Source organism: Astatotilapia calliptera, chromosome 20 (assembly GCF_900246225.1).
Source record: "Astatotilapia calliptera chromosome 20, fAstCal1.2, whole genome shotgun sequence".
Classification (NCBI taxonomy): domain Eukaryota; kingdom Metazoa; phylum Chordata; class Actinopteri; order Cichliformes; family Cichlidae; genus Astatotilapia; species Astatotilapia calliptera.
The window spans coordinates 20,432,222-20,442,120 of NC_039321.1; the positions used below are offsets into that span (position 1 = coordinate 20,432,222).

General features: G+C 38.8%; 1 protein-coding gene across 1 annotated transcript in view; it reads right to left on the reverse strand.

Annotated features, from left to right (window-relative positions):
• The window catches only part of LOC113012800 (vitamin D3 receptor A), a 75,374-nt gene extending 65,875 nt beyond the window's left edge, over window positions 1-9,499 (reverse strand). Inside the window, exons 1-2 of the mRNA XM_026153118.1 lie at window positions 9,401-9,499; window positions 8,294-8,434 (exon numbers count right to left, since the gene is read on the reverse strand). The gene's annotated coding sequence lies outside the window, so the exon portion shown is untranslated. The remainder of the gene's footprint in view (window positions 1-8,293; window positions 8,435-9,400) is intronic.
• Window positions 9,500-9,899: the final 400 nt, after the last annotated feature.

Sequence of the window (9,899 nt, forward strand, 5' to 3'; positions counted from 1 at the left end):
CCACCATAGGAAAAACTCCTTTTCGAGATCCATTCTTAATCTGTTTGTTTCTCCCATTTAATTCAAAATAAATATTATTATATTATATTATATTATATTATATTATATTATATTATATTATATTATATTATATTATATTATAAGTATTAATGTAAGCCACAGTTTATATTGTCTGATTATTCAAGACAAAGTTCTAACTATAAAGTTTATTCTTTGATGGGAAAAAAAACTGTTTTCCTGACACCTTAAAAAAATATCAATTTTATTAATGATTTTGACAACACTTTAGAAGGACAGAGTTTCAGAGCTGGAGCTCAGTGGAGAGTTAACCCTCTCAAGGCAGGCGTTGCCGATTTGCAACAGTTAAAAACTAACAACCTGATTACCCCACATACATATTTTATGAGTTTTTTTTTACTCATAAGTACCACTGCAGGACTTGGTTGTGCATTAGCAACAAAAAGTTTAATTTGAGCCTGAGAGGGTTAAGAGGCTCCAGCCATCACCATAACAATGTGAGCTCTTTGAGCAATAATGTGGACGAGCTTAGTGATGTGACTGAGACCCAGAGAGCTTACAGAGTGTACTCCAATGTGTTTCATGGAGGAGTTGATACACTAACACTTCCTAAACGACAGTGTGACCGTACCTGGCTTCAGGATTTTTCGGATGGACAGAAACATTAATCTGTGCAGTAAGAAGAAAAATGTGGGAAGAAACGCTATTTGTCTAAATCAATACAACATTTGGATTCCTCTATCATCTGATGCAGAGGTCATCCTACTAACTGTGGTGAATAATTATGGACATTAAATGGATACATCTGTAACAACATTCTCAATTCAGCTGCCATAAAAACAGATCAGAGAAAACTTATTTTACTGTTTTATATTTAGGTTGAAATGTATTGATCTCATAGCTTTTACTTTTTTAGCTTTTTAAAAAAAAAGAACTTATTGTAAACATTGACATCAATCATCACAGAATTTCACAAGCTGCTATTTCAAACTATTTTAGAAACTCTTGAACAATTTGGAATGGCAAAGAAACAAACAGAAAATACGCGTAAAAACAAAATCCAACTATAAAGAGTCTTAACTGACTATTGCAGGCCATAATATAATACTCTGAATAAGAGAAAATAATAGTGAGAGAGTGTGTGCTTCCCTGTGACTGTGTGTAAAAACACAGAATAAAAGTGCTCTGCCTCTGAGCCAAGATATGCTTTGTCTTTGCTTTTTCTGCTGGCATCTGCCTGTTGTTTTAAATTTACACTGGATCCAAAGTGATTATGGTAAATGGTAAATGGCCTGTATTTGTATAGCGCTTATGTACACGTGTCAAAAAATCTGCACGAAAGCAGAAGTAGTGAGAAGAAGGACATAATTACACCAGTAGTAATGACCACCATAGAACCTGTGTGCACATGTGGATTGCTTGGTCATCCACTGCCCTTCTGGATGACTAATTATTGGACAAACAGGGTGAGATGGGCGGAGTCTTCTGTAAGGGGCCCGTTAAGCAACAGCCAATCGTCTTCAGTGGGCTTGTCTCTCTGTCTCTGTGCTAAGGTAGCATAAGGAAAGTGGAAATAAGAATGGGGGGAAAAAAGAGCTCAGAAGAAGGGTTAGCAGCTCAGTGAAAGCCCCTTACAGTGGGCCTCCGTAAACAGACACAGTAGGACAGACAGAAGCCTGAATCTCATTTCAGAGTTTCATCCTCCAACATTTCTCTGCAACAGTCAGAAATTCTACGATCCTTTTAAAATGAAATATTGACATGATGAAAATGATATGATGTTACCCATTTGAGGGACAGCTGAAGCCAATTCAAATTACAAAAAAATTACAAAAACTTTTTTTGTCCAACTCAAAACACTCTGCACTGAAGGCTTGGTGTTGAGAGCTGTCTGTCACTCTCCCTGTGTCTTCTGTTAAATAACAGTCCAGTTCGCCATATTCTCATGCACTCTCTGAAACACATGTGCTCCTGGGTTTAATGAGTGACTACAGTAATGAGCCAGTCGTGCTTTTAGTGTGGCTGTAAAACACATCCAAGTGAAGTCTCACATCACTCTAATTAAAAAGCCCAAAGTTTAAATCAATGGAAAGTGTGTCTAATCTTCCACAGAGGTGGCAGCGATGGTAACAAAAAGCTTTTCTGCTGCTTTAAGAAATATCTTTTGCATTTTAAGTTTGGCTGCCTGACTTTAATTAAAATGAATCAAAGACACTTAATGATTTGTGCAATTCAGGATAAACAGTCACAATTTGATTCCTTCTTTTAAAGAGTGTGTATCTTGTCCTCCAGCATGAGCTGTAGAAATAAACTGTGACTGGCTTATTTTTGCCAGCCTGTGGACAAGGTTTTCATTGCATAGACTGAATCTATGGCTGATGGACTGCTTTTCTGTCAGCTTCAATACCATCTGTACATATATCACTCTCATCAACATTCAAAGCACAAAATGTGACGCAGAACCTCTAAAAGTCTGTTCCATGCTCGGGGGTGGGCAGGAAAACAGAAACGTGTGGATTAATTCTGTAATATCCTACAGCAGTACAATGTCTGACATAACACACTCAAGTAATTCAGTTCCATCACTCCTTACTCACCTGTTGCTTATAAAACATTTGTCTCTTTTTATATTTACAGGTATAAAGAATTATATGTTGCAATAAGTATATGCTTCTTGTATCGGGTGTTTGCTACTTATTATTTTAGACCTTGGCACCTTTTTAATCACCTGAACACCAATCTACCTCTGCAAAGACAGAATAGTGATTTTAGTTTCCTGTTGTCCTCTGGGCACATTAAACTGTGCAGGCCATGCTAAAACAAATGCAAGCCCGTGTTTTATTTTAAATCAGTCTAACAGGTAAGTGGATGATGCTGTACGTTAAATTGACTGATCTTAGATCTTTACCTGAAGACGTAATTTCATCACCGCAGCAAATTTTCCAACTATTCATCAAAGGTACGGCCACTTTCAATTTAATTGAAATTGATCTGGTTGAAGGAAAATGTCCAAGACCAAGAATCGGTAATAAATGTTTTGTTTAAAGCCAGAGTGCACAAACACTAACACAATCATATATTACACAGAGATTGTGTTAGATTTGCCATTGTCTATCATTTTGATGCACAATGTGATAAAAAAAAATAGCACAGATTTAATAGCATTACAATTTATTTTAAATGACAATAGCAAAAATATAAAAAGTGCATGCATTCATGAACTCACTACTACCACACTTCACACCTCATAAGGAAGCGTGATAGCATGGTTAACATTTCTTCCAAGGAAGCAAACAGATGTCACCAATTGAATATGGACTCTCAGATGGTGCAAGTACCAGAGCTTGTTATCAGTTTTCATTATTATTTTTTTATAAAAAAATAAATTTCCCCACGGGGATCAATAAAGTATGCATTATTATTATTATAAAAACCCCACCTTGACAGATAGATAACACAAAGTAGCAACACATTTATAGTACAAATTTGCAAATGTTGTCAGTGAACAATCATTCAGTCAATTCAAGCCAAAATGTAATTGGGATTTTAATTTAGCCCTAGCAAGCTCTAACTTCAACTCATTCTGTCCTGTTATTATTATTATCATTAGTAGTAGTAGTATTTCATTTAACAGTAGCTCCACCACCAGAATTTTAATCTGTCGCTATGGCAGTGTGCAGTCAAATTTTTCTGTTAAATGGATAACAATATTCGGTTACTGTGACCTCTGACGAAAAACCCTCACCCAATATTCAACCATCCCTGCAATCTTGAAAACTACATTAAATTAAAATGGCTCCTGACAAAACATTTTAAAATCCCTGAGAAAAGAATTTCCAGCAAGAGCACAGAGGAACTGTTTGTCTCTTGACTGGAGATCTATTATCCAAAAAGCTTTTTATTTCCAGTGGTGCAAGCATTTTTGCCTTGTGGAAATTGAACCTCTAACCCCATTAGTGTTATGCAAAGTTGCACTTGACCACAACATAGTGCACAAACCCTGTGATCTACGCCACTGTTTACCAACATTCAGTGTGGGACGCAGAGAAGTTGCAGCTCTGTGAGCGCTACTTGCATGGTAGCCTGTGACCTTAGGCTGTGAGGTCAGCTGCTATTGACGTTTATCTCGCCAAATCCCTTAGGGCTTCAAACAAGACCTAATCAGACTAACCACAACACCAGAACCTCCCCTGCATTTATGTTGTAGCTACACAATTACCTCTCATAAGGAATCTATTAGCCCCTGTTGAGCATGTTCGCATTAAAAAGGGAGGTGGAGAGGAGATGTGGCTATGGGAATAAAGGAAAATCTATTACATGTGAACACCACGAAGCAGAAAAATATCTGTTTTCCTCAACTGAATTTCCGATTTATCATTCATAGCAGAAATCCAACAGCTGGCAGGCTTAAAATTTTGAAACTACAAAACACCTGGTGTCTTTTAGTCCTTTCCCTTGGGGGAAAACCTTCGCCACACAGGGAGTGATGTGTTTGTTTTTTAAAAAACAAACAACAAAAAACTGAGGAGATAGTGGTTGGTATGATCACCAGAGCAGCAGAAGAAAAAAGAGAAAAGATATTGTATTGAGTTTTTTAACTGAACAGAAAAAGGTCAGAGAGAAAACACTGAAAGCATTAACAACAATATATGGACAAATTAAAACACAAGAATGAGAACACTGCTACTGTCAGTATACTTTAAAGTTGTGTCCACATACCTTTGACGGTATTATAAATACTACCTAATAATAGCCTGATTCATTCATGTGTGGTAAAGGCCAGCAAGTGCTTATCTCTCTAAGCCCAAAGACAACACCCCATCCTGATCTGATGATGGTGGTTGAGCTAATCGGTACTGCTATTGGCTAAAATGAAGGACATGATATTTCGATCTGCTCTGCATTGTCCCCTTTTTTCTGATGATGTTGCACTGTTGCTCTCCTGTATGGTAGCAAGCTCTTCAGCATGAATTTTGCTGCACATGCAAGTGCGTAAACAAGGAAAACTATTTTTTTGCGACCATGACTGACTCAAGCTGTAACGCTCTGAGAAGCAAGAAGATTAAAAAGAAGAACCTCGTCTCTGTATCTCTACTAGGATTGTGCCGATGGATGATGTCGATATCCATCAGCACCAGGGATCGGCAACTGTCAAACCAGTGGTGATAGTTTGCTATAGTTTTATGCTTTTCCACTTACAAAATACTTGAATCACAGTAATGTTTTTCACACCAGTTGATATTGATATATATCATCATATAAATCAAATCACTATTTCTGTCAAGCTTAAAGATTCCTTTTTACTCCTTAGATATGAGGTTAATTTAATTTATTTTTGTCAGAATTTGAACATGATAAATATACTGCAAGACATTTACAACTGTAGGTGTATATATAATAAACTAAACTCTTAATTCCGACCAGTCAAAGGCTTCAAATGTTGCAGAAGCATACAAACAAAACGGGAAACTAACTCCTTTGGTCAATTCCAAACAAATAACAAGAACATGATATGAATGCAAAATAAATCTCAAGAGACTACTCTGTATTATTTCCCTTATGGTCCAGGGTAAGCAAGCAATCAGCAAATTTAATGGATACTTTAAAAAATGTACAGGAAGTGCATCACTGTCTCAGTGACATAGACAGTGAGGCTCATTTATGGATGTACAACTTAACCACAAATCCAATCTGGCAGCAAACTAGAAGAAGACACAGCTATTCAACTGTCTCTCTATGCCTCAGCTGTGAAAATGCCCTCTGAAAGAAATGACTTGGGCCAGGGAGTTGGCAAAGAGTGTCAATTACTTTAATCAGCCACTTAAATTCTACATGTGCTTACTGGCACCATGTCTTTTCAGTATAGTAGTCTGCTGCATTTGCGAAATCACTGTCTCTTTGTGTTATCATTTATTATTTTATCACCAAGCCCTACTTGCAACCCAGATGCCACATGACTGCAGTTTGTGCAGAGCCTATTGTCCAACCCTAATCACTTATTTTAAAAGCTAGAGTGTCCAGGTTAAATGTAAGATTAATTAGTACAATTAAGGACATAGTCATTTTATTCAACAAGCTTTATCACTATTTGGATCAAGCAGCTTTAGAAAAATAACACTATTGCTTCTGCAGGTGTTTTAATCAATAAGGAGATGAACAGAAGTATTCAGTTGAACTCACACCAGCAAATAGCCAATTCTCCAAATCAGACCCAAAAGTTTTTGTGTGCAGCGTGCCAAATAAAAAAAAACCCCAAAAAAAAAACCCCTTAAACAATCAACAAGTGTTATTGAAAAATGCTGACAACCAGGGTATGGGGTTACCATCTAATACATACCCTGATCTTAAAAACTGATTTTTATAGGACTGATTTCAACCAGGGGATTTGGTTTTATTTAGATTTTATAATGAGCCTTCCCTCTAAAATTTTACATTTTTAAAGTGATTGATTTTCTATCCCCATCAGAGCAATGACTCTGCTTATCTTATCTTCAATGTTTTTACCCAAGATCACTTTCAACATGTAAGAAAAGTGGTTGTGCCCGCATTGCCACGAGACTTTAGTACACAAATCACAGATGACTTGACCGGCATAAAGTTAGACAAAAAAATGTAACACGCACTAACAAGTACGTGTGCATGTGCACATGTATGTACATGTGCATTTCATATTCCTGGGAATTTCAAAACAGCACTCTCCACCTTGAAGACTCTATGCATCTGTTATCATTTTACAAGTTGCCTGTAACTCTGCGAGTACAAACCTCTCAAGCACAATGTGCCCCACTAAGCACCTCATTACAGAAGAAAGGTTCTGTGTATCCCGCTAAGGTAATAGATGGGAGGTAGGATCCTTTAAATGAAATAAATAAAACTGCAAAGTGGCAGAAATTACGGTTTCTGCTTCTATTCAAATTCATCTCAACTTCTAGCTTCTCCCATACTCATAGAAGTGTAATAAAGTGAACACTGATCAAGTGCATGATGAATCTTTGCTAAACCCTGTGATAAGTGTACCATCTCACCCTATGTGAGTCGATAGAGGTATATGGTATAGGTTGCACCCTGCAACCTTAAATTTGATAAGGTGTTAAGAAAATAGATAGATGAATCGTTCCTGGCAATATGAGCGTAAGCAGCCAAGAAATCATGTCATTGCACAGGCTAGCATTGTGTTTTTCCTCGGGACAAAGGAGACCAACAAGCAGGTAAGATCAGAAGAGCTAGGCAAAAAAACACCCCAAAAAACAGATGTACAAATAATGCAACAAAACCATAATATGACAAATTACCAGCTCATTTTCTTCATTTTAGCATTAACTTTCTGATGCCCTGGTTGCCTTGGCATGAAAAGACGTACAGAGACTTTAGCACTAAAAATAAAGCAAAACAGCTATATAAACAAATAATAATTAAGTCAAGGAAACCACTCTCTGCGCAGGTGGAAACATCCCAAGAAATATGTCCTGCTCTTCCAGTGAGTAAAACATTTACCTCTTCTTATTTAAAGCAAGCCTAACAGTGTGTTATTAAATTGAAACACATAAGAAACACAAATGATATGATGGGCACTAAGGACTGAGAATGAAAGACGCACAGGTTTCAGGATAGTTAAAGTTTACTTTGTGAAAAACAAACACTGAAATTAATCACTAGATGGTGTAGCTTTGACCTTTTAGTGGCTCGTATCTGCTAATGCATATTTAAGACATAAAATAGAATGGGACAGCAGACTCAGACAACATGTCACCTTACTGAAGTCTATGCATGTCTACTCTGCTCCCCTTGGCTCCATGCTAATCTGTCCCTCTGTCTTTTCCCTGCAGTCTCCTCAGCACCAGAGGCGGACAACCTCTGAGAAGGAAAGTATGCAACCCCGTAAATTATTGATGTGTCTAAAGCCACATCAATAATCCGCCTGCTGTTTTGCACGCCAGGCTAACACATGTTCATTTTAATGCAGTGTAATAAAGGATAGGGATTTGCGCATTGGCCCTGCTGCTGGGCTGCAGGGGAGGCGAACATACACATGTAGAATGTGGAGTAACAATAACACAACACACAAAACGACACCGGGATGAGGCGAGTGGAGAAGCGGCAGAGCTTCACAAATATCCCGAACACGGCACAGCGAGCAAACAAAGCGAAAAGCTTTTTTTTTTTTTAAATATACAGATTTCATTTTGTTTGCTCGTGTTTAACTGATAAGAATCGCCACGCACGCTAAGCGAAGCTGTGATGCACCACAAAACCAAGCCAGTGAGTTCCGTCTTACCTGATGTTGCATATCAACCTTCACTTTTGTACAGTAGCAGAGAGGTGCCCAGATGTTGCAGCCAGGTCACTAACTAGTGGAGCTAAAGGTGAACAATTTCCCCCCGCGTTGAAAAACTTTGCCCTCTGTATAAAACAAAAACTGTAAACAGAGAAAGAAAGAAAAAAAAGACAAGTGAATTAAGCAGGACTGTCTAACGGTCAGTCGGAGAGGTGGGAGTTGGGTAACATTACCGCTGACGTGCCGTTATTTCGTGCATGGAAACACTGTAGCGCCAAACGTCATTCTATAAATCTGGCGATTTTAACGACCTGACGTGCTCGAGGTAAACACGTCCAGAGGAAGGGGCTTTGGACTTTTTTCCACAGTCATTTCACGGGCTCGTGTGTGAGGAGCAGTAGTTACACATGATGCAACACTTCATTCAAACTAAACTTTGCAACACGTCCACGCCGCTTTGCCATTAAACGCTGTTTTGTTTGCCCGAATAGGACTTGGAGCGTACAACCAAGTGCTTACGTGTAGCCAGAAAATCTAGCAAACTGAGCATTTGCGATACCACCGGAGGTTACATGGCGTGTAAATGTGTCGGTACATATTCAACTGACACATAATTAAAAAGACTCTTTTTTTGCCCCTTTCCTTTTCCCTCACACACAAGCGGGCTGAGCCTGATCGAGGACCGGACTCGGGGTAGTAAAAGAAAAAGAAGAAAAACAGCGGTACCAGCGGTCACACACCGCCAAAGTGTCCTTTAATTTTCACACGCCACGCTTATTACTGAATTGTTGTGTTACAGTAGCGGGACGGCTGTGAAAATGGCCTCTCTACAATGGCATTACACCTAGCCTCACTGGACGCATTGTTTGTGTCAGCTGCATGTCAAAATAATGCAGACCGCTAGAGAGCAATGACAACAGCTAACGTTAACGGCAGCACCACTTTGCTGGCCTGAAAAGCGCGTGTACCACTCGGCTTGAAAAGCAGTTTTAAGCTAAACGAAACGAGAGGGGGTAAATGGCCTAAGTATAATGCTACAAAAGTGTTATAACACGTCAGACAGCGCGAGGCACGCCCAAAGGTACGGGAAAGTCTAAAATAACTTACATTAGTCCACGCGAAAAGCAACGTAGGCAGACGCTCCGTTAGTCCAGTTTTTTTTTCAGATCTGTATCAACATAGATGGACAGCACTTCTCCGTAGTCCCGCCCCACATGGTTTAGCAGTCGGGCATATCTGTACATATATATAATCCCCCTCCCAGATGTCCAATCACAACGCTCCACTCTGGAATAGTGTCTTTTCCCATTGGTCGAGAAGCTTTTCAGTCTCGTGCTGAGTTTCCAGCTGTCTCCGTACCATATAGGGGTGTGTCGTGACGTAGCTGACGGTCCGATAGATAGTAAACAATTGCAGAAATAAACCTTAAGAATATAAACTGAAATAAGGGGTAAAGTCGAAAAAAGTAAGGGCAGCTTTTAAAGTTCAGGGCGTTTAGCTGTATGAATCTATAAAGATGTATACTAAATATACTACACGTGTTTTGACCAATTCACGGGTGTGTGTATGTGTGGGTGGGTGGAGGGATCTGTTTTAATACCGTTGC